This window comes from Bombus vancouverensis, chromosome 11, assembly GCF_051014615.1.
Source record: "Bombus vancouverensis nearcticus chromosome 11, iyBomVanc1_principal, whole genome shotgun sequence".
Classification (NCBI taxonomy): Eukaryota; Metazoa; Arthropoda; class Insecta; order Hymenoptera; family Apidae; genus Bombus; species Bombus vancouverensis.
The window spans coordinates 9,362,355-9,389,168 of record NC_134921.1 but is presented as its reverse complement, the minus strand read 5'-3'; the positions used below and the strand labels follow the sequence as shown (position 1 = coordinate 9,389,168).

At 44.0% G+C, this 26,814-nt stretch overlaps 1 protein-coding gene across 3 annotated transcripts in view; it reads left to right on the top strand.

Annotated features, from left to right (window-relative positions):
* SoxN (SRY-box transcription factor soxNeuro) overlaps nt 1-26,814 on the top strand; it is a 118,480-nt gene that overhangs the window by 73,685 nt on the left and 17,981 nt on the right. The window contains exon 3 of one of the 3 annotated variants that reach the window (XR_004465137.2): nt 23,645-23,771. The exons of the other annotated variants lie outside the window; for them this stretch is intronic. The gene's annotated coding sequence lies outside the window, so the exon portion shown is untranslated. The remainder of the gene's footprint in view (nt 1-23,644; nt 23,772-26,814) is intronic. 3 annotated transcript variants of the gene reach the window in all.

The window sequence follows — 26,814 nt, the reverse complement described above, 5'->3', positions numbered from 1 at the left end:
CTTTCTTCCAAATGGTCGTGTCCATTATTTTTCTACGAGCCTCGTGTCGTTGCACCTTAGGCGACTATTTTTTCACTGATTTCTCGTCGATTACTGGTGGCACACTTCGTACAGTTCTTTATCTTCATTTGCAGACTTCTCTGTCAGGGTTATTACGCCTTTATTCCGCTGCTTTAATCAATATTTCTATTTGCTTTTGTTCTCCAAGTCTTTCCTTCTTCAATTCACACGATATTGAACGAGAAGATAGTGTTTGTTCTTAGTTATGGATATTGCTATAGGTTGTATTATTTACTCTGTTCTATCTGCTCGCGTACATTCTACATCGTAACTTTTATCGCTGTTTATTTCCAGTTTCCTTCCTTTATCGGACCTTGCCGAAAATTTTCGTGACTCGCCAGGTAGTGTGAAATTCATTGCAGATATCTACCTGGGGACCTGTTGGGGCAGAGAGGTGCGAAAATATCAGCTCGTTTGCCCGATGACTGGGCAGCTTCCTTATTCCCTTTTGTTTTCCTTTATTTTTTCCCGGGCTTCTTTCGCGCTATTATCTCCCTCGCGGCGGCCATCTCGCGACGGCCACCCCGCGGGATCGATTATATTTCTGTTAGAGATTAGAAACGCACCTGTATACCCGGCATCAAAGCCAGTATTAATTATTCCGGCTGCCGCCACGTAATTAATTTCTCGACCGGTTGCGTTTGATCGAAAGGTTCCTGCGCTAGAAATTATTTCTTTCTGTCTTTAAGCATTTAAAATACATTTCATTGAGACGAAAGGTAAAAAGTTCTTAAAAAAATAGAATCTTATGCTCTTCCTCTGCGCCGTTCTTCGAATTATTTTCGATACGGTCGTGTTCCTCTATCGTTAAAAAATTTCTTCGCTTTTACAAGAATATTATGAAATCGTTATTAACACGAAGATCATCGGAGGAAGTTTTCTCAAGCACATCTTCGCTGAAGTTTTAGATAAGAAACCGAAGATACAACGATTGAGATGCAAAATTATTAAAATGTCAAAGGAAAAGGCGCGTACTTCTCTTCAAGATCGAATAGGAAGACAACATTTGATAACGACGGGATCGATTAACGACGTGCCGAATTTTAAAGCTTTTTTTCGTAAAACATGGTTTCTCTTCGCATGTACGATTTCTTATCTTCATCTCCGTAACAAAATTTCTCGCAAACCATTAAAACTTTCTTCGTTTGCTGAAACGAAAACGTGATCGGAATACAAAAATTAGAAAACCGCGATTAGGATTAACGCGCGCGATGCACGAGCGTCTGTTCTTCTGATGAAAGAAGCAAAAATCTGACAGCAGGGTGAAGAAGAAGAGTAGCGATGATCGATTGCACGATAGTAATTCAAGTATCGAGAGACAGCGTGCATCGAAATCAGGAATCTTGGCGCGCGGCGTCGTCACCGATTAATAATTACGACATTGTCGCCGCCGCTAAACGCTTTAATCAATGTCATCGGGCCAATTTCCGATCGCCGTTGGCTTCCAGCCTGTCCCCCTCTTCCTCCATCATAGCCGGCTACTCCGCAGGAAATTACGCGGCACGATCGAAACGCAGGCGGAAGTCGCAATTTATCAGTTTCCAGGCTGGACGCCGCGGCCTGCCGGAGATCGCGATTCCGATTTCGCAGGTGTAGACGTGCCTTAACACCAGCCGAAAATCGATCGATTCCAGCTCTCCACATAGAGCTTTGCTCGTCACGATCACGGTGACGCTCGTTTGTTAACGCCAGAACTACCCACGACTAATGTATAAACTTGTACCAAGCAGTTCAAACGACAGAAACGCTATTGTTCGTATTTATGAAAAAATGTATTTGGACACTTACATTGGAACACTTTTAAAATGCGAAACAGCTCGAAATTTGAAATCGATCTGAAAATGTGTGTAGGGAATACTAGAAGTTACTAGAATGATATTTACAGCAATATATTTAGTATAAAAAACAAGAGAGAGAGAGAGAAATGGTATACAGTACGTAAATATTCTAAACACGTAGTAATTGTAAATGTTAAAAATGTCCTCGCAGAATAGTGTGGCCTTCTAATATAACGAATAAATGACTGTGATTCTGTAATTAAATTAGCAAGAAATTATTCCACTTTCTAGGAATGCGTCGTCATGTAGCTGTAGATTTTCTATAAAAAAGACGACCGATTGATTATTTTTCACACTCCGGTAATTCTAGCGTTAAACTAACCTTTGTATCGTCATTTCAAGAGTATGATTTTCGGATGGACAATTCGAAGGATCAGCGAACCGAGATAAAATAGCGGAATTATTCTATTCGATTAACAAAGAGCAACGAGGTAATTTTTCAATTTTCTGAAACGGCAGTCAAGAGATTACCATTTTTCCCAGGCTAACGATAAGTAACAGACTAACGCCTGCCGCTTACTCGAGAGATCTCGAGAGTTTCGCTCGGCTCTTTCGCATCCGGATAACGAGGTTTACTCTTAACGATTGCGTAGGTGGTTGATAATTATCGTACACGCGGTCGTGTCCCAACCACGTCGGCTCTCGAGCCTGTGTTCCATTTATCTTTCCAACCTCAGCGAGAAAACCATTCGATTCTAATCTAACAATTATGGTTGCATAAATTCAGGATGAATTCTTAACAAACGATTATCCCTCCATCAAGAATTTAACATGAATATTTCCCCTCCACTGAGAATCTCTGCGCACGAAATTTTCCCTCGTTAATTACACGTTGCATGGGATTTAAGCGTTTTTTAATCGTGCAAAACTCGCGCTGACCTCGATCGATCGATCAACAGCCGCTTTCGCGATTCATGGCACGGAAGAATCAGCGCGATTGGCCGGCGATATTTTCGCGGCAGATCGATGGAACATAAAGAAAAAAGGGAAAAAGGGCGAAGGGGGGAGGAAGAGGAGGAGGAGGAAGAAAAGCGTGCACTCGACCTTCCATGCATGCGCATACGTTGGAATATCGCCAGTTCCGCTGGTTTCGAGTGGCCGACGGGTTATTCGAGTGCCTGGTTGCTTGTGCTCGTGAATATTGCCGGCCCTCTTATGCGAAACTCTCGCGAGTGTCTACGATTCAGTGCATCCTACGTGCAGTTTTGCACGGCGGTTGCGTTTCCTGAACAGCAAATGGCCGGCAGCGATGTGTCGTTCAGTCTCTTGATAAAATCTTTCCAACGACTTTCATCTCTGTGGAGCTCCGTGAAAAAAATAAACGCCGAACCCGTTTCAGCTGTACTCGTCTAGTTGGCAAAAAATTAATTCAGAAAAAAGGATATCGAAGATGATTTTAAAAAATTCCAGTCCACCGCTAATAAACGTTTTTCTATTCGTCGAATGGACCGTGAAGCTCTCGCAGCAAAATCGTGGCGCCCGCGTTTTAATAACACACTGTCGATAGCTTGTAACAATTCACGAATGATGATAGAGACGTATCACCGCGTATTATCATCGAGAGGCGGAATTCATCGACCACAAAGGGCAGCGCCGTAAAATCGCCCATTTTTATCCGTGACTTATCGAGCCACCGCTCATTGCTCCGACGGCCGAGAAAAACAGCTACACTTGCGCTTGTTCGCCAGGAACGCCCCGCTTGTGTAGCCAAACGAGTCCGTGCGCAGTCGGTGCAACGAGCCTCCCTCGATGCTGCAACGTCATTCTACCGAAGGTGCAAAGATTTTTCACGGAATTGCACGCTGCCTTAAAAGCTCGTTACAATCGGCGATTCCTCAAAGTTCACCGTTGACTTGCGGAATCGTGAAACGACGTGATATTCGTCGAGGCTCGGCAGGACAATGGAAGCAGGCTTGGCCATTTTGAAAGCTACCAACCGAGAGAAACGAGGAATTAATTAAACATTTGCAATTTAAACGTTAGAGAAAATACATATACATATATATACGTTATTACGGTTCAAAAATATGCCACTTTATTGAACATAAATATGTCGACTATTGTAATTTGCTTATTTTGTCATAAAAATCAGCTCATAACTTTTACATAGTTACGAGAAACACTGCATACTCTAGAGTACTGTACAGGAAAAGCTTAAATATGAACATTGGGCCTGAAAATTTACCGTTATTTCTAAGTCTGCGATTCGTATTGCAGTGCAAATACTCGAGAATGACCTGTCACAAGTGTCAGAATCGTATGCGGGATTTTCTTTCCGAGAACGTTACCTTCTTCAGGGACGGTAACGTCCTATCTCTTGAGCCTTTTCAGGGCTACAGGTGGCAGCTAAGCCGATTAGGTGCAGCGTCAGAGAACAATCTGTTGTTGACGAAACTTAACCCTTACTTCGCGCTGGTTCTCCGGAAGTCTTAACGCGGATTCTTCGATGATGCAACGAAATGCCGAAAAATTCGGTATAAGTGATTTAGAAAATATTTCTTTATCCTCGAAATTCTTCGCATTTCTGCAGATCACGTAAGAAACGATATTTTATTATATACACTTTTGCATATTACGCGTATTCTGTCCACTTGTACAGAAACTTATATTTCTGCTTCAAACATCTCATGCACGAACGTCTACATTCTACGTATGATAACGTTTAAGACACGAAATTCATAGCATCACATGTGACACGATTCTCGAATCTCTCTGCTGTTATATCGTGCAGGGGTTAAAGTGTTAAAGGAATCCCGAAATATTCGATATAATGATAAAATCCGATACAATAACTCTCGATATAATAATAGAACACGAGCAAACAGGTTAACGATTACACGGTTTGCCAGCAATCGTAGGATTTCACGTTCGTGAAGAGCCGGTCAACAGGTTGTTTCTCGATCGGCCGACTTCCGGTGAGTCTTCTGGAGAGAAAGAGGACTACGAGGGGGGAGAAACGACGCCTCTCAATTGCGAACGATTTAAAGCCGCCATTGGCCCCGACCTCCGTCCCTCTGCAAATGAAAACTTTCTCCGTCTTCTTCTTCTTCTTCTTCTTCTTCTTCCTCTTCTTTCTCTGCCTCTCATCTACCTTTGCTTCTTCTTCTCCTTTATTTTCTTCTTCTTCTTCACCTTCTTCTTACTCGAACGAAGAGTACTCGCGGCTCGAAACTTCTTCGTCTACCCTTTAACTTCTGCTCGGTTTCCTTACTTCCGCGTGCGAGCTGCGGTTCGACGAGCAATTACGTTCTAGAAGCGTTCGACTCGAAATTCTCACGAGAGAAGCGGTCGAAGTCGCGACGATGCGGTGGCAAAGTGCCTCGAGAAAATTACGTGGCAAGCTTCATGGAATTTCTTCTTCTTCCGCGCGTTTAATGTATTATATCGTAAATCCTCGGAAACAGTCTTTAGAAATACATATTCCGTTTGGTGCATTTAGCTTACGTAAAAAGATGCAAAAGTAAGAAGAACTGTTCAAAAACAGATTAATTTTGTTATCCGTTCGATGATGGGTCGCTACCATGTCGTTCTTAACCATAAGAGCAATATTTATCGTAAGATTACAGTTTTCCTCGTTCATATGCGCTACAACTTCTCTCGATTATTGCTTTAACACATTCTGGAATTCGTATTATCGATCTTCCTATTCCATTTGCTGTTATTTCACGCCAGTTTCCGTTTCAGATTTTCCAGATACATATGAATTTCATCGAATTTTCTCCTCGATCCGTTGGAGAATTTCCCGGATTAGGCGATTATTGAGGACAACATGAAACTCTTAACTGACCACTCTTACGAATGCAAGATCACGCTCGATTAATCGTTCCCTTAACGATTTGGATCGATTACCGTATTTTGTATACAATGAAAAAGCGACCAAATAATTATAAACCGGGGTGCGTTAAAAAAATTCTTCGACACCCGATTCCGGGAATTGATATCGTCGTGGAACGATCGTGTTTTGAAGAGGAACGATGTCAGGACGTTTCAGCGCGGTTGCGACATCCACGAAACCCGTACGTGTCCAAAGAGCTCGAGAAGCAGCCGTCGAAGATCGATGTATCTATCTATAATCACGCCGACGAAGGTCGCGGGTGGAAGAGCGAGAGAAAAAAGAAAGAGAAAAGAACGGTAGAGGCGTCTAATCTGTCGGCAGTGATCAGGACCCAGTATCGATGATGAAGTCTCCGGCTTCTTTGAAGTCCGCCGTGCTTCGCAACGGGGGAGCAAGCCGCTCGAATCCCTCGATTCCTCCTGATCCTGATCCTGCACCGGCAGGACCACTCGTTCTGTCCGGACCCATCAGTTCCGTCTGTCTTAATGCCCGTCAGAAATTAAGGCGAGGGAACGGATCGATCGGAATGCTAATGACATCGATACTTGTCAATATCTCTGGCAGAAAAAAATAAGACGAGCCCTGGAATTTCGGGATAGAAGATTGACGTTTGCCGCCCCTAATATCCAAGGTTCCCTATACACGTCAAACTATTCGAGAATAGGATAAGCTAGGATATTTGTGTCGAGCTAATTAATTTGCCTCGTAATTCGTTAGATTTGGCCGTAAACGCTTCTGAAGCGATCTGTATTCGACAACAGAAGACCATTTGACTCGTTACTTGTAGCGTATATTTCGTTCCATGCATTCCAGGAACGAAACTCCTCTAAATTTCCTGTCTAATTTGTTTAAAATTTCCTCCATGACGTTTCAAGCAGAAAGTAATGGACGATACGTAATTGCCAAGTCGTTATTCTCTTACGATCTCTTTTAGAAATTTGTCCTGCGTGAATCCATAACTTCAAGCGATCGCTCGTCTCTCTAATAATCTGTCACGATTATCACCCCTCGCGCAACGTTAGCAAGTATCCTGATACAAACTTATAAACAGCAGTGGTACATGTGTCTACCTAGAGAAACATCGACAGAACATTTTCTTTTGCGAAATTTTCCAAGTTAAAAGAGTGTAACAAGTTGGCCTGGAATATGGTTTCCAAGATGTTTGTGGCGTTCTTTGCATTCCACCGCAAACCGACAAGTTTTTCAACTTACATTCCTCCAACTGGTCTCGCGACACCGTGGAGGGAACTTACAAATCGACCAGGGTATTTTTTATGAGTGGTAGTGGGCTGCGAGGAGTTCAAACGGCTTGTTCATGGAAGGACAGAAAAAAGCCAGTGGGTGATCGATTGGGGCAATCCAGTTGGTTGGTGGAAACCTTACGAGTTCCCTCTTTCGTCCCATCCATTCCCCTAGTGCCCAGCAATAACCTTGGCAATGTCCCGACTGTCCTGCGGTGCTTGTCCTCTTCCGGCTTGTCTCTTACCCTTGCAGAGGGCTGTATTGCAAGGATACTGCGACCATAACATGGCCAGGCCCTAACTAGACAAAGCTGCCGACCATAAAAGTGTCCACCTTCGATGCTTGGTTTATGACCATCGTGGCAAGAACACCCAGAGGGACGATCAGGTAATCGGCAACGATTCCTTCGTCTTCTCCATCCCTTCCAAAACCTTTCGTTTTTTTCGACTTTCTAACTGTCGATTCTCCGTCCTTGTTCGAGTCTCGCGTACTGTATACCATTCCACGTTGTTTTCTCGTTCTAATTTGAAGCGTGACGACAGGGCATGCCACGCCTACCAGCTGTACGGGTTTGACTAATTGCCGTTAATCTTGTGCGAAAGATCGCGCTTCCACCCTCACTTTTGTGTAGAATTTTGTCGGCATTTTTCCACCAGCAAACACCAAAATTCTCATCCCGTGAACTTATTTTCGGAACGTGCCAATTTTTCATTCGGCTAAACCTTCTAATCACGTTGGATCGGAGACTTTACTCGTGTTGGTCGAACAGAAATCCAAATTGTCAGCTTTCATTCTTCACTGCCAGGTCGTTTACGTCAAGCTAAAGTTTCACTAGTGAATTTCTTTGAAACGACCGAGCTCTCGCATAGGCGGTGGAAAAATAAAATTACCAAAAGTAAAACTACCAACCTTACAGTCAAAAGTCACATCGACCAAGTTCCTTTCACAAAACGTACTATTTTACATAGAATACGAGAATTCTAGCAGGTAAGAGAAGAGAAAAGTGCAGTTACTAGTAAGGGTATTATGCTAATACGAGAACGAGTCTACATAGTGTTAGGCAACGGGAAGCCTGTAAAATAAACTGTCAATTAATCGGATAGTTAAAAACTGGCGTAAACTTTTCACGGTTGGAGAACTGTCTTTATGGGGGTTGGTAGAACTTACCCAAATAAACATCAGTTATTTTTTTTTATTATTTAATTTATTTGTCCACCTGGACATTTGGAAAATTTTTCTAAAAGTGACGAGTCAAGGAGAGAAAAACTGATGGGCAAACGGGACTCGACTGGGTTTGTTCAAGACACTGGACGGTCTCTTTTAGTCATTCGAGGCTGACAAAATCGATTGGAAGTCGGTGGGTGTACTATCTGCTAAACCGTAGTGGTACCTAGCTGGCCATGAAAGCTTCCAAAGACAATGAATTGGGTTAACGAGAGGGTGAAATTATTTTGAATAAAGTGATACAAACAGGGAACCCTTGAAATGGCGACAGCAACGCTCGATCCTGCAGCGCCCTTTAACAGCGCCCTTGCTGAACATAAATTTTCGAACTTTCCTTTACACTCCCCCCGCCTAGCTAGGCTTGTGCAAGAACGGGGACTGGTTGCATCCCGAGCACAGGAATTTACGACGGTACATTTGCATTTCCGGCCTTTCGCAAATCTCTCGTTCGACGCACGCTTTCGAGATCTAAATGGTCGAGAATTCTATAGGCGGCCATTCCTTTTGGCCTGTTGCTGAGTTATAGAATTATAATTTAGCATGTATCCCCGAATTCAGTTGGCTAACCATTACTGCTCGTCAATTCGTTTGAATTACGAACAAACGTTCTTTCAATTTGTTTTTTATGCGTGCGCGCGCGTCGTAATTGGAATTGGCGGACGATAATTTGTTAAGACAGTTTTGTTCAAACTCGTTGTTTCGACGACGATTCACGACGGACGTCGATATCGTATTCGAGCGGAAAACAGAAGTCCCAGCGAAAAACGCAAACCGCCACCGATAACGAGTCTGCCCGATTCCGATCGCATGTATAAACCAGTCGGCAACTGGTGCTCGTATCTCGTCCTGAAACTGACGTAACTTTTCCTATTCCCTGCGAGCGTCCATCGTATCTCTCGCAGTTGATACGCCACAATTCCCAGGATGTTTCGTATTTGTCTGGACGATTTTCTGGCTATAGACATTTTCTCGCGTTACTTCTGCGATCTGACAAATCGTACGACCGACTATATCGCGTCAGTTTATCCTATATAATTTAGGGAGAAAGGGACGACTACGAGGAAAGAATGTAATAGGTCACGTTTCCTGTTTATCGCTCTCCCCAAAATTTTCTAAATATCGCTGCTCGTTATTATTATATATATATCGATATCGAAGTATCGTTGATTTTCAATGTATCAGTTACGTTTAAAAGACTTGATCTTAATGTAATTCTTCTGTCGACTCACGAACTTGTATTAAAATCAGAAAACCAGGAAAACAGATATTAAACAATGCAGATACTAAATTCTCGAACTATGTTATCGTTCTCTCGTTCTTCGAGAATTTACGAAATTAATCTCGGTAGCAGCCGAATCGTAACAAATTATCAAACTGGACGATCGCTATGCATGTTTCTCTCGAAAATTCCACGACGACGATAATCGAAACTCTGGTGGACGATGTCGGCCGAATATGGGTCCAGCAACTATCCAGAGGCTAGCGGTGGCTAACTTCCGGCGATCGATATTCGGAGTGGCGATGTACACGGAGGGACAGAGGGAGACACGAATCACAACGAAGATAGAGAAAGTGAGAAGGAAGGAGAGAGAACGGGACAAACAGAAGGGAAAGAGACGGTCTACCTAATTTTACGCGGACCATTGTATCGGGACGAATCAGATAGACTGTACCGCTGGACGGTGAACAATTCACCAGCACGGAAAGTGTCCTCATCTGGCTCCTCGGTTGCTCTCTGAAAGCCAAGCATCGTGTTCGCGGGCCAGCTCCATCCGGTATCGTCCTCTCAGACGACGTGAACACGTTATCTGCCTTGTGAAATCGGCCAGATCGGACTGGATGGACATCGGAAAGTTTACGCTCGTCCGTATCTGGCCACTGGCTGGTTTACAGGCTACGCTGACCAGTTATCGTGTCCGATGCCTTGTTATCGAGTACGTTTTCACGCTTGTCGTTCGATTCTTCCACGCTCGTAACTTTCATCGTCGTAAAAATCACGCGCGTCACTAGAACCGTGAAAAAAACCATTTCACCGCTTCCGTTTGCTCTTTTAGTGGCGAGCTTTGTTCGATAGCCACCACCCTCTATCCTACCTCGCTATCATCATATCGTTCTCTTGATTTTTTCCTTCTCTCTTTTTTTTTTTCTATATTCTTTTTATCGTTTCATATTTGAAAATTGAACGTCTAGCTTGTAATACGTAGATTCTTATTTTGATCTATTCGTCACGTGACGCGCAATTTACACCAGAGAAGCGATAGAATATTTCTATCATACGCGATCTTTGTTTGCGCAGACATTCCGCGCTGGTCGAGCAAGCAAGCTCCGGAAACGCGAGAATAATTCGCCGCGTTCAAGAGCAGCTGTTTGCCGATCGAAATCGCGGCAAAACCGAGCTATCGGAACCCATTTGCGACATCAATCACGCGAAATGAGTTCTGGTAACAAGTGTTTCAACTAGATTTCTCTTTCACGCGTCGCGCCCAACTATTCTTCCTCACACATCGTACGAACGTACGCTCGAACTCCATTGAATAGAACGCTTCGTTCGTTCCAACCATCCAGAGATATGTAGAAAAAGAAAAATTCGAAAATATCATCCGTGTTCGTATCGCCACTTTTCAACAATATCTCGACACGTGAGTCGCCGTGCTCAATCTTATTTCGTGACAGTATCGAGGTTAAACGTTTGCTTTGGAAAGATGAGAAGGCTTCCGGAATGCAAAATGGTGCGCACTGCGGCGTCTAGCAACGATCTGCAACTCGAGGATGCAGAACACAACAACGTTTTGTGCACGTGTAACTACACGTAGGATCGAGATATTGCGCACGTGCGATGGTCGCGCGACGCAGAACGAACCAAACGGTGACGTTTCGAGAAACGACAACTTCCTGGAAGCTATACGTAAGGGGATATCCGCAAGCCGACCGTCGACAAATCTGCTTTACGTTCATGGCTCGTGGCTCATTCGATGTAAAACTTTGCTTTGGTTACTATTTGCTCGTTAATTTACACACGTAAAAACTACACTCGGAGTGTCATGGTTTTCGATTGGTTACAGTATAGATCCATGTGTTCTTTCTTCTTCTTCTATTTTCTTTGTTTTCTTTGAATATTAAAATAAGATTTTACGTTAAGCTTCTGACTATCGCGCATTCGGTTCGCTCAAAACGTTCAAATATCTTTTAGTTAAGTCGAGGAGCGAAAACTTTAAGCAGATTACGCTTTAGGACTGTGATTTTGCAAAAAGTCGGCTCTATTTGCTCGGGGCCCCGGGGTCGCAAAGCCCGTACCTGCTAAGGTTAGCAGGCCCCCTGAGGGGTAGTTCGTTCTACCAGCATAGAAGACAGAAATTCTACTTCGAATGTAATAGTTTTTCGTAATTTTCTTGAACGTTGATTTCCTGAATACTTTCAGCGTACGTCGAGATGTCGTTTCTTCCTTTTTGGAATATTAGGAGGAGTGTTTACGTGGAGTCGTTCGTACTTCGAATAAGCAAAGATAGCTCGTCGTGTATACGACGTACTGCAGTTAAAGTAGTAAAATCTGCTCACGTGGCCTTAATTCGACGATCAAGAATTGCAGAAACACGACATACTTCGATGGAACAGATGTAAAAGACGGAAGAGGTCGTAACTGTTCAAGTAATTCTAAAGTCTTTAGGACTACTTCCTCTTAAGTAAATGGAATTTTTACCAGATTTTACCCTCAATATCGTGTTTGAACATCCTTCATGATGTCGTGACAAGCATCGCAAACTGCACGTTACGAACATTACACAAAGTTAACGCACGTGTTTTTTGTCAGTGCTCAGGATGGAAAGTCTGTGAACCACCCGGGTACTCTGGTCCCTGTGTGTCACGCGGAAATTTCGGCACATGCGACTAGCATGCGTAACAGATGTGTCCAGTTTCCTATTGCCGGGATGATTTTCAGGCTTACGTCAAGTTTAATGAACGCTTTAAATGCAAACCGAGTGGTTCAGAGTCGTTCACCGTGTTTCGTGGCAAACCTCGAGAAATCTTGACATTCTTGAAAAACAACACCGCTTCTTGTTACGATGGAATTTTCCGGAGCTCGACAGTAGCAAGTAGAATAAGTAAAATGGTAGTGGCAAAGGAACAGTCGAGTGAAACGGTAGGCACCGTATCGTGTTGCGACGCATTGTATTTTCAGATCATCGTATTGCTATTATTGTCTATACGCAAATATATGCACGTATCCGTGTAACATTTTCGACTATCGAATGGCTGCTAAAAAGAAGAAAATGGACGATCGGATGGTCGTAGGAATTGGATCGGTTTCCATCGGATTTCGTCGCTTTCTCCAGGCGCGATACGCGATATTCGATGCTCGCGAGACACGCACGGGGACCCACACAGGTCCCCCAGCTCCGAGAAATCGTAACTTGGCGTGTTTATCACCGGCAGGCCGTGCACGGTCGGCGTTAGCACGGGGAACGACTTCTTGCGTGGGGCGTTAAAATCATATGGGACTTTTTTAAAAGCCCGCGGCCACAGGGACCTCCCGTCCTGTTTGTCCCCTCCGTTTGCTGTTCTTTCCTACCCACCACCACCCACGTCATCGCGAGCTTCGCAGAAAATCGTGTCGCTACTCTCTTCTCGCCCACAAAATCTTAATAACAATTACGGTAGAATTCTGTTCTGCCGATCAAGTTTGCCACCGGCAGGCTCGTACGCGGACGTTTATGTACCGTTTTCAGATGAAGTCGAATTCGGGGTGGAATTCGATCAAGATTTTAACGTTCCTCGTCGACGATGGCCGTGTTTCGCAAAGTCTTCGTAGCATCGTTTATTAGCGACAGCCCTGTCTAGGATTATGATCGCCAGCTGCTAACGAGAATCGAGAGCCCGCGATGAAATTATTGGAGAGATTTTGTTCACTGACGATCAGCGATAGGTCATGGACGAAGAAATTGGAGTGAAAGGAAGCGTCGATTAAAGCCGGAGGAAAAGTTCCAGGAAATTTGAAGGGAAGGCCAAGGACGAGCGAGAGAAGTAGAAGGACTCTTCGGTCTCATCCTTCTCCACCTTCTCCGTTCGTATCCTCAAGGAGGGCCAAGAGTTCGCGGTGGGGCCGTTCATCAGCGGCAACTTGTCACGCCGCTGGGCATCGGACATAAATTCCACTCCGTAATGTGACAGGTCCTCGCTCCTACCCCCGAGAAAACCATCCTACGGCACTGTGCTACTATCCACCGGGTGTCCTGGAATTTTTTCCTTCACGAATATTCGGACGATTCATGGAAACCTTGGTATTCGAAGGAAATAGCTCGGGGCATTCGACGAATTCTTCACGTTATTCCTTATTAATTTGGTTTCCCTTCTGTCAAATTTCCCCCATACAAAGATCTACCACGTATAAAGATAACAAAAATAATTCTTGTCCGGTTTATTAAATAATTTTTGCTCGATGAGATTGTGAAAAACGCTCGCTACGCTATGGAAGCGCCTGAGAACGAGTACACGAGCGTGCAATAATTCGGTCGTAGGATTCGCAGCGTCGACTTTGAATCGATAACGATACCTTGCGGACGGATAATGTCGTCGCTGAGTTTCCAGCAGGAAAGATAGATCAGAGAGAACGAGCGGGTAGCTCGTCGCGACGCTTCCTCCTTTCCGCCGGAACTCGATAGCAATCGGATAGCCACTGTAACGTCCGGCGTAGCCACGGACACGCGCACCTTCCATTTCGATATAAATCAGTCGCGAACAGAAAAGCACGCAGCGCTGATGAAACATTGCGCGGAATCCTCTTCTTGCTTGTTGTCGACGCTTCTTTACATCCTCTCATGATTGATATCGGAATAATGATTATTTTGGTGGAAAATACTCGCTTCTCTCGTTAGAATCTAAAGCTCTATCTTCCATGCTGCAATGATTTAGGTTAACAAAAGCCAGATAACAACCGATGGAAACTAAATTACTTTTTGGAACGTATCGTAAATTCATAGTCGGCTAATATTCGCAGCGATATACTTTCGCACGCTTGAATATGGAACTTGTACCTTCCTTTCTCTTCCAATAAATACAAGTTAAACATTGCTGCACGTATTCTCGATATTCTACCAAACTTGGCTTACTTTCTAAATCGATTAATAATATCTGATTGTCATAATACTCGGAGATATTTCGAGATATTGTTAGAAACGCGAATAAGTGTCTCAATGGAGAATATTATTTTCAACCTTTTTCCAAAGTTATAGGATAGTTCCTAGTTTATTTAACGAACGACATATTTTTTGCTCTATACTTTACGATAGTTTGAGAAACTAGTAGGAAGAGGAATGAATTACTCGATCGAAGATAGGCGTCGAAATCTTTGCAAGAAACGGGATCGTCGGGGGCGATTTACATAGTAGGACGAAGAAAATATATCCAGGAATCGCGGACACGTGGACGGGAAGGAAAAGGTTGGAGGGAGTAGTGCATAGAACTCCGGTAGCTCTGGTACCAGGTCGCAAAAGCGACTTAATGTCCCCATTTGTCCTGCGGCTCTCCGGAGGCGATTCATCCTCACCCTTTGTGTGTCCGCAGGACATGGCGTCCCATATAAGCGACACACCGTATCACCTCCGCCCATTCCACGCTCGCCCTTTCATCCTGGAAACTGTAACTCGGAAGAAATTAACCGACTGGACGCGCCGTGCTTTTTCGTGGTTGCCTGATTTATTCGTCATGCCGCAGAAACGAATGGAAACGATTCGGATATTCGATGGATATTTGAAAAACTCTTACGAAAACAGACACGAGCGTGTTCTCGTTCGACGTTCGTCCTCTCAAAATTATTCAGCGCGTTTTCAACGCGCGGCATTTTAGCGGCTCGTCTCAAATTCGGCGGAACGTCACGGAACACCAACGCACGGCATTTTTTACGCAACCTTTTTATTCGAATTTTCAATTGAAAATCTTAACGGAGCAATCTGTTAAATGGGCTGAAAGATACGGGACAATTTCAATGGCGTCGTAATTACATTATTTGTTTACCGTTGAGCGGCACCTGTCGTCATAATGGCCGCGGTGGACGTGTCTATTATGCGGCTAGATACGCGTACATTAAGTCGCACCGCGTGGCGAACACGCGAATCGCTCATCAGAAGGATTAGGTCACTAATCTGGCGTTAAGACCCGACACTCATTAGCTCGAGAGACAAATCATTAAGCGTTGGCCGTGGATCGAGCGCCCGTTAGGCGCTAGGTCAACCTGTCGACAGTTGGTAATCGCCTTTAAGCTAATTCCCTTAATAACTTTATCGTCCTTTCGGTCCCTTCACACCGAGATTATCCCTCGCATGCTGCAGTCAAACGGTACAAGCATTTCTTTTTGTCCATCAGCCAGTTAACTCTTCTGATAAACTATTTTAATCTAACGAAGATCCATCAAATTAGGAAAGAGCTACTTTCTTTAAGAAGCTCCGAATTCTAGCTGAAATCGCTTGACATTTGAAAAAGAAGAAGACCCCGTGAATATTTCGGAGAAACACTTCGCGGAAGGTGAAAAAAAAATTATCGGGCTCGAATCTTCGAAATCTGCAGTCTCTAAACATGGACGAGTTTCGATTCGAGAAAAGGCCAAAAGAAGGAGACACCGTGTATGTCTGAAAGAAAGACTTTTTAAAAAGTAATCAAAGATGATTCAATAATCCGTGAAACGATCGGACGGATCAACCTAAAACCAACGACGGAGAGGAAACCAGGACGTTGTTTCCGTTGTTGAAAAGAAACCGGCTGGAGAAACCCGGGGACGTTCGAAGCGTGGCGTGGCTGCAACAGGGTTGAAACGAAAGTGAACGGTACGTATTAATCTCCGGCGTTACAATGTGGCGAGGTCCGATCTCGGCGTCGTCTCATTCTTCAGCTAGCTCCTCATCGCTCTCTGGACCGAGCCGTGACCAATCCGGAATAAATATTGGCGATTATTAACGTGGCACGCCGCGCGGAGAACAGCCCGGAGATGGACCAGGAGATGCTGCGCGTCTTCGTGAGATGCTTGAGACGTTAAGTGGGCCCATTAGCTACGTTCCTAGGTGGACCGTGGCCCGATGATGGCATTCCTTCGTTGCTGCACGATGCCTCTTGCCACCACCGAATAGATTTCTCTCACGTTGCCACGTGTACCTGCCTCGAAGAATCCGCGTAGACACAGTTCACTGGTTTAACGTCCGGTCGATTAGTTTATTCGTTCAATATTAGATAGATCGAGCGATCTTTGATCGATCTGTTTCTATTACGTTGCCCGAATAGTTTCTACTTATATCGCGAATTTCTATCGAATAATCAAATGTTCGAACAAATACTACTGCGTACTAAAGAGGATCAAAGTGAAACGTGCAAAAGTTGTTAATAAAATAGCGAGCTTTTTGTTACACTCTTGGTATTGCAACCCTTCGTGAATATAGAATCAAGCGAATAATCGGTTGCTCAATAATTTACATCAGTTGTTACGTTTCATACGAAACTAGCAGGTGTGCCAACTCTTACTAACGGCGGTACGCGTATTTGATTGCTGCAACATATTCCTGTTCGATAGAACACGCATCAACTGTAACCATAGCCTCGATCCTTATAATCTTCGCCTTTCCGTGTATTTCGAATTTCTAAAAAAATAATCGCGAAGCAATTAGAAGGGAGGAATCTCCGGCAACCCCTATTCTACATAGTTGTTGGAGGATTAATTGCCTCGGACGTAGCCGCTAATCACGGCGACGTATCGAACTGCACGGGGAACGCGTCCGCATAGACAAACACTATTCAAGCGTACGATCGATCATTCATGAACCCCGTCAGCCAGGAGGGTGTCAAAGGGATAAAGTCGTCATCGTGGATCAACCGGAGAGGAATTCGCTGACTCGGCCCAGAGGTCACCACCGCGGCTCACCAAGGTGACATCTTCATCTTCTCCCTTCTCCGTGAACGCCAAGTCGAAAAGGACCAAAGTTCTTCTTCTCCCTCGCGTCCCTTCAGAACGCGGTAGGATGACTCTGCCGACACGTCTCTTCGACCAGTTTCGATGCGTTACTCTCTTCGAACCGTAGCCCTTGCCACAGGGCCCTTTGTCGGCCGATCACGAGACACCTGGACACCGGCATCGGTTATCTTCTTCTTCTTCTGGTTCGGGGTCATCGAAAGGGTATCCTCGATCTCTGGGCTCGAGACGAGCGCGGAGAAACCACGGGCCAGTTAACACCGCGGTGTCACTCTTTGGCCGATCTGTTTGGCCGATGCTTTAGGGCCAGTTAACGCCGAGGCCGGCGCTTCTGATGTCATCCATCGTCATCCACTCAAACCAGTTCTTATCGATTCCTTTGGGCTTTCCGGTTAGATGATACTTTAGCAAGTGGATCCCAAATTGGACGATGAAAACGCTGTAAATTCGTTCGACCCGCGTCAGAAACGTATTCACGATCGAGTAGCTTTATCGGTTCTTGGAGATATCTAAACGAGGGATTGTTTCACCAGTACATTGAATTTTCTATACAAATAAACAGAAGCGACCAGATAGAAACTGTGTGCCCGTGATCGAGCAAATTTTCCCGTGCACTATACGTATTTAAATATATCACCACTTTCTCAGACAAATGATCGTATGGTCGATTAAAACGAAATTAACTGCAAACGTGAACTACTCTGTAGGAAAACCTGTCGACTCGACCGATCCACTAATAAGCAAGTTTTTTCGCGTACGCCCTCGTCGAAGTTTGTTAAAACGCGAGCAGAAAATGGAGACACGGGACCGTAAATCATTTCGAAACATGTTCACAGCCCCTCTGAGCACGTGCAGGCGAGCGACGGTGCGCTTATTTTCGAAGTTCTTCGGAAGATTAAATTTACACATAGTAGCGCCATGAAACAATACCGGGACCCGTTTGCACGCTCCTGCAAATATTTGAGTGTCGGTGTTTGCCTTCTATTCGCGGTAGCCAAGGGCCCCGATGTGTACACCGATTCCCCTCGCGCACTCTTCCTGATCGATGTTTGCCCCGGCCACTTCGCTTTAATTGCTCGCGAATCGCGTCGTAATGACTGTCGAACGAGCCGGTTTGCACGCGAGATGCGGCTGGGGTGCTGTTGGCACGCCCCACGTTCGCGCGTGTCCTCTAGCTCGCGGCTCTCTTGCAAGATCCAGTCGAACAGTTTCCTATTTTCCAGTTCTTATAGGAGATGGTCAGTTGTTAAAACTTACGGGTTTCGGGCATTGAAACGAGTAATTTGAGGCGTTCTCGAGGATCGGGTTCGAGGATAGATCTAACGATGCTAAGTACCTATTGTAGAACAGCGTTTGCCAATGTAGAGCTTACGCTGCACGAGAGAGCAATTTGGAATATTTTTGGGATAGTTAGAAAATTATGTTGCGTTCGATACGGGCGCAGATAAAAATTCACCATTGGTTTTTATGCTAATTGATGTTCCTTTACTCCTTCTTCTTCGTGTTTTTTAACATTATTTTTTGCCACTACGAAAAACGATCTATGTCTTCGCTCATTGTCGGACGAAGATTGAACGATTCCGCAAAACAGTGTTCGCGATGGTCCCACGATTTCGTGATTTATTCGCGTTCTTCTACGATGTAGTTACGCATACACTTGCGGTAAATTACGTAATGCGATGAATATTTCGTTGAGAAAAGTTGAAATACTTATACGTTGGACAGAGATCAAAGACATCGCGGTATTGTATCGTTTCCCGTGGAAAAGACAAACACGAAAAAGATTCGTTTATGTTATATAATTTTCGGTTAATTGCCTTTGCATTCGCGACAACGATTGCCATCGATACGGTTCCACGAAGATCGGCGAAATCGTCAGAAATATTCGAGCGTGTCTGTAGAATCGCATCGATTACACGAAGACCACGACTCGACAAATTAGAGGGTAATAAAATGAATTTGAAAAGGGTGTGAGGGGGAGAAGAATGAAATGAGAAGAAGTAGAGGGGCAGGCGGAAACACAGCGGACGAGTATAACGAGACGATCGACGCTGACTAGGTGGGCAAAAAGTATCGGGAGACGAGAAGTAGGATTAGCAGAAAATAGAGGAGAAATGATGGATCGATGGCGATAAAAACGCGGCGACGAGTAACGTGGTCAGTTATTAATGTAGCTCGACGATGTCACGGCCGATCGAGAATCGACGGAGGTCTGGCCGGGGAAAACGGAGTAAAAACGTGACTGGTAGGTTGGGTGGTTTGGAGATGAGGTCGCTAGCCGGAAGTTCCGTCGCACCGGAATTCATAAAAACTAGCGGCGCGGACCATCGTTCCGCGGACGTTCCTTTCTCCCTCTCTTTTTCCCATGAACCTGTCCCGTTCGCAAACCCTCTCTCGACCTATCCAGGGGAGGAGTCGGTTGAAAAGCGTCACAGAAGTGGTGCACGAGGAATAGCACGAAGGAAACTCCGGTCCTCCATGATCCTCCGTTTCCAACAACGAAATTAATTGCCGAGAAGGCAAATTTTTGCTTAACTTCGCGTCAGACATGGTTGGAAACTTTTGTGGAAGAATGTCGCGATATTTTTCTACATGCACTATCTTGTTTCGTTTTTATAATTCTACTAGGAAGTAGAACGACATTCGGTTGAAAATAATCCGGAGGCCACAGGTGAAAAACACGACAAGTCGTATTTCCTTCCCATTGAAGAGCAGCAATTTTCATACTCGATATGTTCCATTAATTTCACGTCAGAACTATCTTCGTATTCGATTTGCGGGTTAAGTATCTGTTTTTCGTCCCTTCTTTGAACATTAAAAAATATTAGTAACATTTATGTCTTAATTTAACTTAATCAATATGTTATTCGTGTAACTTGCGTGGTAATCCTGAATCATCCATTATCAAAATTAATATATTTTTCCCGTCTGATTCCCATACATTAAATGGATGAAAACTTTAACTGTTGTAATTTCTACCGATTTAATTTACTTATATTTCGTTATCTCGAAGCTCGATCTAATACAAGTTTACATTTGTTTAACTATCGTAAAGAAAATATTAATCGTAACTTTGGACGCGGATGCCGCGATTATTCTAATTTTGTGCGTAATTTTGCAAATAATCACAGTTGTATAGAATTCTTATTCGAAGATAAAACTACAGTGCCCTCCATTTCGTTCACGAGGGGAAATGTAAATTTCGCGATCGATCGGTAGTCGTCTCGTCAGGGTCAGAAACGCGAGCTCGAGCGCCGGCCGGCAGGGTAGTAAATAAAAGTCCAGAGTTAATTTTTTTCGAACAATGGACCGGACTGTTGTGGTCGTCGGAGGAGGGTAGACACCCCCGCGTTTTTTTACATCGGTCAGTCCCACCCAACTGGACGCAATCCCGTGTCGCCGTATAAATCGAAAGCTAATGGGATTCATGGCCCAATCGGTTGCCCACCAAAATGTCGCCGTCTCCGAAAAGAGAATTTGCTTTTTTCTACTGATTTCATATCGATATTTAAAAACTACGAGGTCGTCCTAGTATCTGCAAATTTGTGGCAAGAAGGATCTTAAATAATCCAACAAAATTTACCATAATCGCAATTCCTAATTCTTGAAAATCCTATTATCACCGAATGATTGATAAAGGAGAATTTAAATGACCCAAGCAATGAACAGATAATAAGGTATCCGACAATCGCAATTTCTAGTACTTTGAAGATGCTATTACCACCAAATTGACAAAGAAGAATTGAAATGATCCAACGAAATATTAAAATTCCTGATCCTTCGAAGATTCTAACGTGTCGAAATATACGTGGCGAGAGAATGCTGCAACGACGCCTGTAATAAAATTTCACAAAATTGCGAATTCCGATCTTCAAAAATCCCGTTGCATCCGAATTTTTGGATAGAAGATAAAGACGAGCGCGATCATGCTGCACGCGCATCTATCATTGTGACGAGGTGGATTCGAAAAACCGTGCGGCAGCCAGGAACGCGAAGTTCGGTCGGCTCTAATTAACGCGGCCGCGAATCAAAGACGAGGAAAAACGAATAAGATCGTGGGTTAAGCCGAAAACGGCACGGCAGACGTCATCAAGATGCAACGTTGCTAAGGATCCCGTAATTAGGGGAAGCTGATTTTTCATTTGTCGGGTATCATTGAGGTTCTGCTCATTAGCCGTCGGCGTCGACAGCGTCGGCGTCTACGGTGCGCGCTGCTCGTACCAGCTGAGCATCCGTAGCTGAAGGATGCCTCTGGTTGGTTAGCCTGGCCCCAGTCTGGTTGGTCTTTGGGCTGGCTGATAAAGGCGCATCCTCCTCTCTTCTGCTCTCCTTTTCTCTCCCATCTTCTCAGACTGCTCAGCCGTCTCGTCTCTCGCGTTTATTTGCTCCCTTTTTCCCTTCTGCCTCTCCCTTTCTCGCTCTTGCCTCGTTTTTCTCTGCTCTACTTTTTCTCGTCTCGTGACTTCTTCTGCTCCTCGTGGATCGCGTTCACGGTTCGCCGATAGATTTTTGAAGCTGCTCCTAAATCTGAAGAATTTAGAACCTCGTTTACACGAATAAGTCGATGCTCGGCTCAGCTGTGCTTCTTAGTTAAAATATCTCTTTCATTTTTCAAGATGCGTCGATATGCTTGAAATTTTCCATGTTCTTTTATCTTTTAGGTCAAGTTATGTAGGCCGTTATGGAATTTTATTAAGATTAAGTATCTTATTCTGATCGATTGAACGAGGAAAAACAAAGATGGCACAAGGATCGTCGACATATTTTCGCGGAATATCGTACAATTTCTCAGCTCCATCTTTATTTCCTCTTCTCTCATCGTCTTTGTTCTACTTGTACATCGTATTCGTAATAGTTTGATGAATCTCGAGTGGAAACGTTCGCATAGAAATATCGATGAACGTTGAGTGTTCCCTCAGATTTACCGATCCTTTGGCAGCCGCTGTTCTGACTGCGAATCCCTCTCGATGTTCTCGAAATGTATCAAGAAGAATGATGTGCGAGAGATGTTAACGAAGCTGGATCGTTACTCGCTGTCACATCGACGACGCGGCTGTCATGTTTCTTCAGAGGCGAGCATCGGTGCTGAAATTCGACAGGGAACGTAACTCCGATTGGTTCATCAAGCATCTTTCTAATATGTGTCGGTGCGAGAGATGTCAAATAACGAGACGTTACTCGTCAGAAAATTAAGCAGCTCTGAATCGTACTTAGCTTCTGCGGTAAAATTACCTTTCAAAGAGAAATATTCTTTAGATCGCAGAAACGTAACTAACCAGGATGAAGTCACGCTTGTCTCTCACAATGTATAATACAATTCGGTTTTTGATCTTCTTCGGGATGCGATGTGTTTCCTTTTGAAGAAATTTATTTACTCCGAGTCCTACTCGCTTTGAATTATAAAGAAAGCTGGACCGTAATGAACCAACCGATACGAGATAGCGAACTATTTCACGAATAATAAAACAGAAACGTCGCGTTCGTAATAATGTCCATTGTTTTCTACGATTACTTTAGAAGATTCTTTATGTCGTTAAAAAAAAAAAAAAAAACAGTCGTCACTAATTAAAACAAATACGCAATATCCGCTTCTATCGAGATTTTCCTTTTTTCCTCCATTTAAATAATTTTTGCAGTGGCAGAAAATAGCGGTAGTCTGACGGCGCAACGCTCGGACAGCGAAGATGAGAGAAAATTTTATGTTCGTAATATTAACGACAAAAACAGTTTCTATTTAGTTAACTCGTTGGAGCTACGCGATCGACACGGATTTTTAAGTTGGAACGACGATTTTCCTCGGCACGCACGGTCGTACGCACCTTCCTTTTACATAAATTTATTAATATCAATCGGAGATGCTTTGAGATACAAAGAAAGATGGACCGTAATGATTCAGCCGGCACGAGATAGCGAATGATTTCGTGGTTAATAAAGCAGGGACGACGTGACGACGTAACTGTCATTCTCGAATCAATCTGGGCCCCTCGAAGTTGTTTCTCGCGTGGGCGTGAAACGACTTGCGTGGCGTTAAGTAACGAAGCTGGCTCATTACTTCTTCTCGCGTGACGTTCGTGTGCGGGGAGTAAATGAAAGGAGGCGAGGAGAAAAGGAGTTTCTGCCTTGGCTCTCTCGTCTCGTTACGGCCATCCGTCATTTTCACACCTCGACGAAGATCTATAACAAGGACCTCGAACGCGTGCTTGATCCCGCGCGCAAGAAATTTCGAACCTTCAAACTTTCCTTTGACAATTGTCCTTGAGCTCTCCACGCGCTGTCCTCATCCTTTGACTTTTATTTATCGCTTTCTCGAATCAGAAAAGAAAGATATGTATAGATATATATGCAATCGTGCGAGGAAAGCGAGTACGCTGTTAAATATATTACATCGAATCCAGACGTGATATCACTAATTATCACCAGATAACAGTCTCTCGATCACGCTGATTATCCGCAAGGATTCGACTGATCGCTCAGACGTGTTCGTGGTGTGTGTTTCAGGGATTGGAACGCGACGAGCAACGTGCGCGTACAAGAATCCTGGCCAACGTGAGCGTCCTTCGGCACGGCGAACTCGAACCTCTTCAGCACCGAAGGATCAGGCTCCTTGATTGTTTCGCGCCTGACGGTGAGTTCTTTCTTCATCACGAGATTGGATAAGCCGCCGATTTATGTGCTTCCTGTCATCACATTTTCCTCGTTAATTGCATAGGCAAGCTTGTTCCGCATGACTGATTCTCGAATCGGTTTGTCTTCGCGATGCTTCCATGCAGCGATTACCATAGCGATAATCGACGGTGATCGATAAAAACATCATATCGTTATCATCATTGGATCACTTTTTTCTGCTAACCGTATGGATTAAAGTATCGTTACTCTTACTATCAATAATATGAAGAATTAATCCTTTCGATATGAGTTATTACGTCATTACGACGTCATTAGATTTATCGGAATATACGGTTCTACGATAAATGGGATCGTATATTTTACTTGAAAAATTATGTTCGATCTATCCTTTTCAAATTCGAGCGAAGTACAGCGCATATTATTATCATTACGTTACTAGGGTCGCTGTTAAAGGAAAAATCCGTATCGATGGAGTCGAAAGGTAGCGCTCATTACGCGTTAGTATACAAAAGAGGCAATAAACGTGAGAGATGTATAAACAATTGTAAAGAACAACGAAGTAGATACTTTTATGTTTAACGTTGACAAAGCTTAATAATAAAATTGATAACGCTGGTATCGGTCATCGATAAATTGTTGATATAACGTTACGCAAGTAGATTGTCGAGATTAATCAAAATTACCAAGTCTGGCGAAAAGAGGTGCCTACAGGACACGTTTCTTCAGCCTGAGAAACGATGGACATCGGGTCGGTCCAACCGAGAAGGCAATTACACGGGAATTAATTGATTCAAGGTGGTAATTGGAACGCCTCAATCGAGATCACCGTGACACATCCACGTTACCTGAATATTTTCGTGCAATCGAACATCTATCGAACATCTCACCAGCGGACTCTCTAACGCTGTGACCGGATTCTCCAAGTCGGATTAAAGTCGCCGATTGAGTGTTTTGGCCCAGTTTCGACTTATACGACGAGTTCGTCCCGTTCGGCTTAGCTAGACGCAGGATCGATCGATTCGCCGATCCAAAATCGGAGAATTTAATTAGCAAAGAATGTAAATTAAGAAGAATTACCGGTAGAGAGAAATATTCGAAGTTAAATTGGGAAAAGGACAGCTTTCGTTTCGTTTCGACTTGAACGACGCTTCGTTTCTTCGTTGCTCAAAATTGAATAATTTTTATCGTTACTTATAGCAATTGATAATTCTCGAGCGATTTATAATTAGTAGAATTATTCGATCTTTAACGAATCGGTTTCCCTTTGGACTTGATTAAAAATTAAAACGTTAGACAGGGTAAAATGACCAGAGAGGCCGGCTCGTAGGATAAGGTGTCATCGTGAATTTTTTCGAAAGGGAAAGCTGGAAGGGTAAGACGAGAATGCGCCTCGTCATTCCACGGATCTTCGTTCGATACCGCAGGAACCTTGAAACGGGCTTCAGGAGCTTCCAGTACAAACGACAGCTATGAAATCGCCGATGATTGCTTCTCTCGATTCATCCCCTTAGCAATTCTCGTTTCCTCGATCCTCTGAAACTGACACGCTCGAAATTTTCGCCTTCAGCTAGAATTTATTGCCCACTCTACAACTGCGAATCCCAGTTACCACCGGTTCGATCCTCGATACGCTTTAAGATCCAGTAAATTCATATTCGAATATATTACGATCCACCGGGAGAAATTTGACGAAATTTCAAATAAAACGTGTCGTAATTCTCAACGCTTAATTCAAGATAGTCACGTCGACGCAATAATTACTCGTAATCGATTTGCGCGTAACGTCGATCGAAAGCTGAGGTCGCGACGCCGATTTTCCTCGGTGGTGGATTTTCGCTGATTCATGGAAACAACAAGGTCCGAGCAAAGGAACGAGAGCTGTTGGTTCCTCGACAAAGATTGACTCGTCAGAGATGAAACATCTATCCCCCTGTCTCGTTCTTTGCTCCGTAATTCCTCGTGTATACAGGACTAATGGGTTATTTCAGGTAATTAGCTGCAGAGCCCGTTTTCTTCTCCTTCGCTGGCAAAAAGCTACGATCCTGCTTCGCCGCGATTTCGCGCGTTCTCTCCGTACACCTCTCTATTTACGTATACCGAGTCGACTTCTCCGCAACCCTCCGACGAATCATCTCTGACCGATTCCTTTCGCGTCGACGTGGTTAATTGCGATACAGCCTGCTCTTTGCCCAGGATATTAAACCGGCCTCGGAGATGTCCCGTGATAAATCGTTCCTCGACCGTGGATTCTCCCTGAAACTTTTTCAGTTCGTAACTCGAGAGAGCCTGCGATCGTTTTTAGTATAAAACAATTTCTGAAACTGGTATCCCAAGTGGAGTTCAATTCCATCGAATTGTCCAATTTTCCTCGCAACTTTCAACACAAGTTCGAATCGACGTTCCTACGTACTCTGTCGTCAAATTATGAAACGTATTCGAAGAGAAGAAGTGCAAGTACGCCACATTTGGCGACAGCTAATTATCCATAATCGTTAATTACGTGAAATCTGGCAAACGCCGGAGCAAACAGTATCGGAGAAACGATCGTTTCCAGTATAAAATAATTCGCGACGTGGATACGAATATCAGATCGTTTGATCTCGCCAAATTTTTCAACTTTTTCCCGCAATGATAAAATTATTCCTACACGCTTCGTCGACAAGTTGTGCAATACATTCGATCGAGACACGCAAGTACATTACAAAGCCAACTAATTATCGCGATTTAGCTTCTAAATTCTGATAAGCGATCGTCGAGACAGATGGTATGGAAATATCAAAGGTTATCGATCGTTTGATACCTCTGAAATGATTTTCGAAACTGCTACCCCGAATAGTAATAATTCTATCGAATCGTCTAACTTCCTTGAGAAACGAAGGAAATCATTTCCATATACTCTGTCGTCAAAATTATACAACGTATTAATCGAAGGAGCAAGTACAACACCCTGAGGGACAGCCAATTAATTATCGCGACGCGATCTTATGAAATCTAGCAAACAATCGTCCATACAGACGGTATCGAGCGCGATCGAGCCCCAT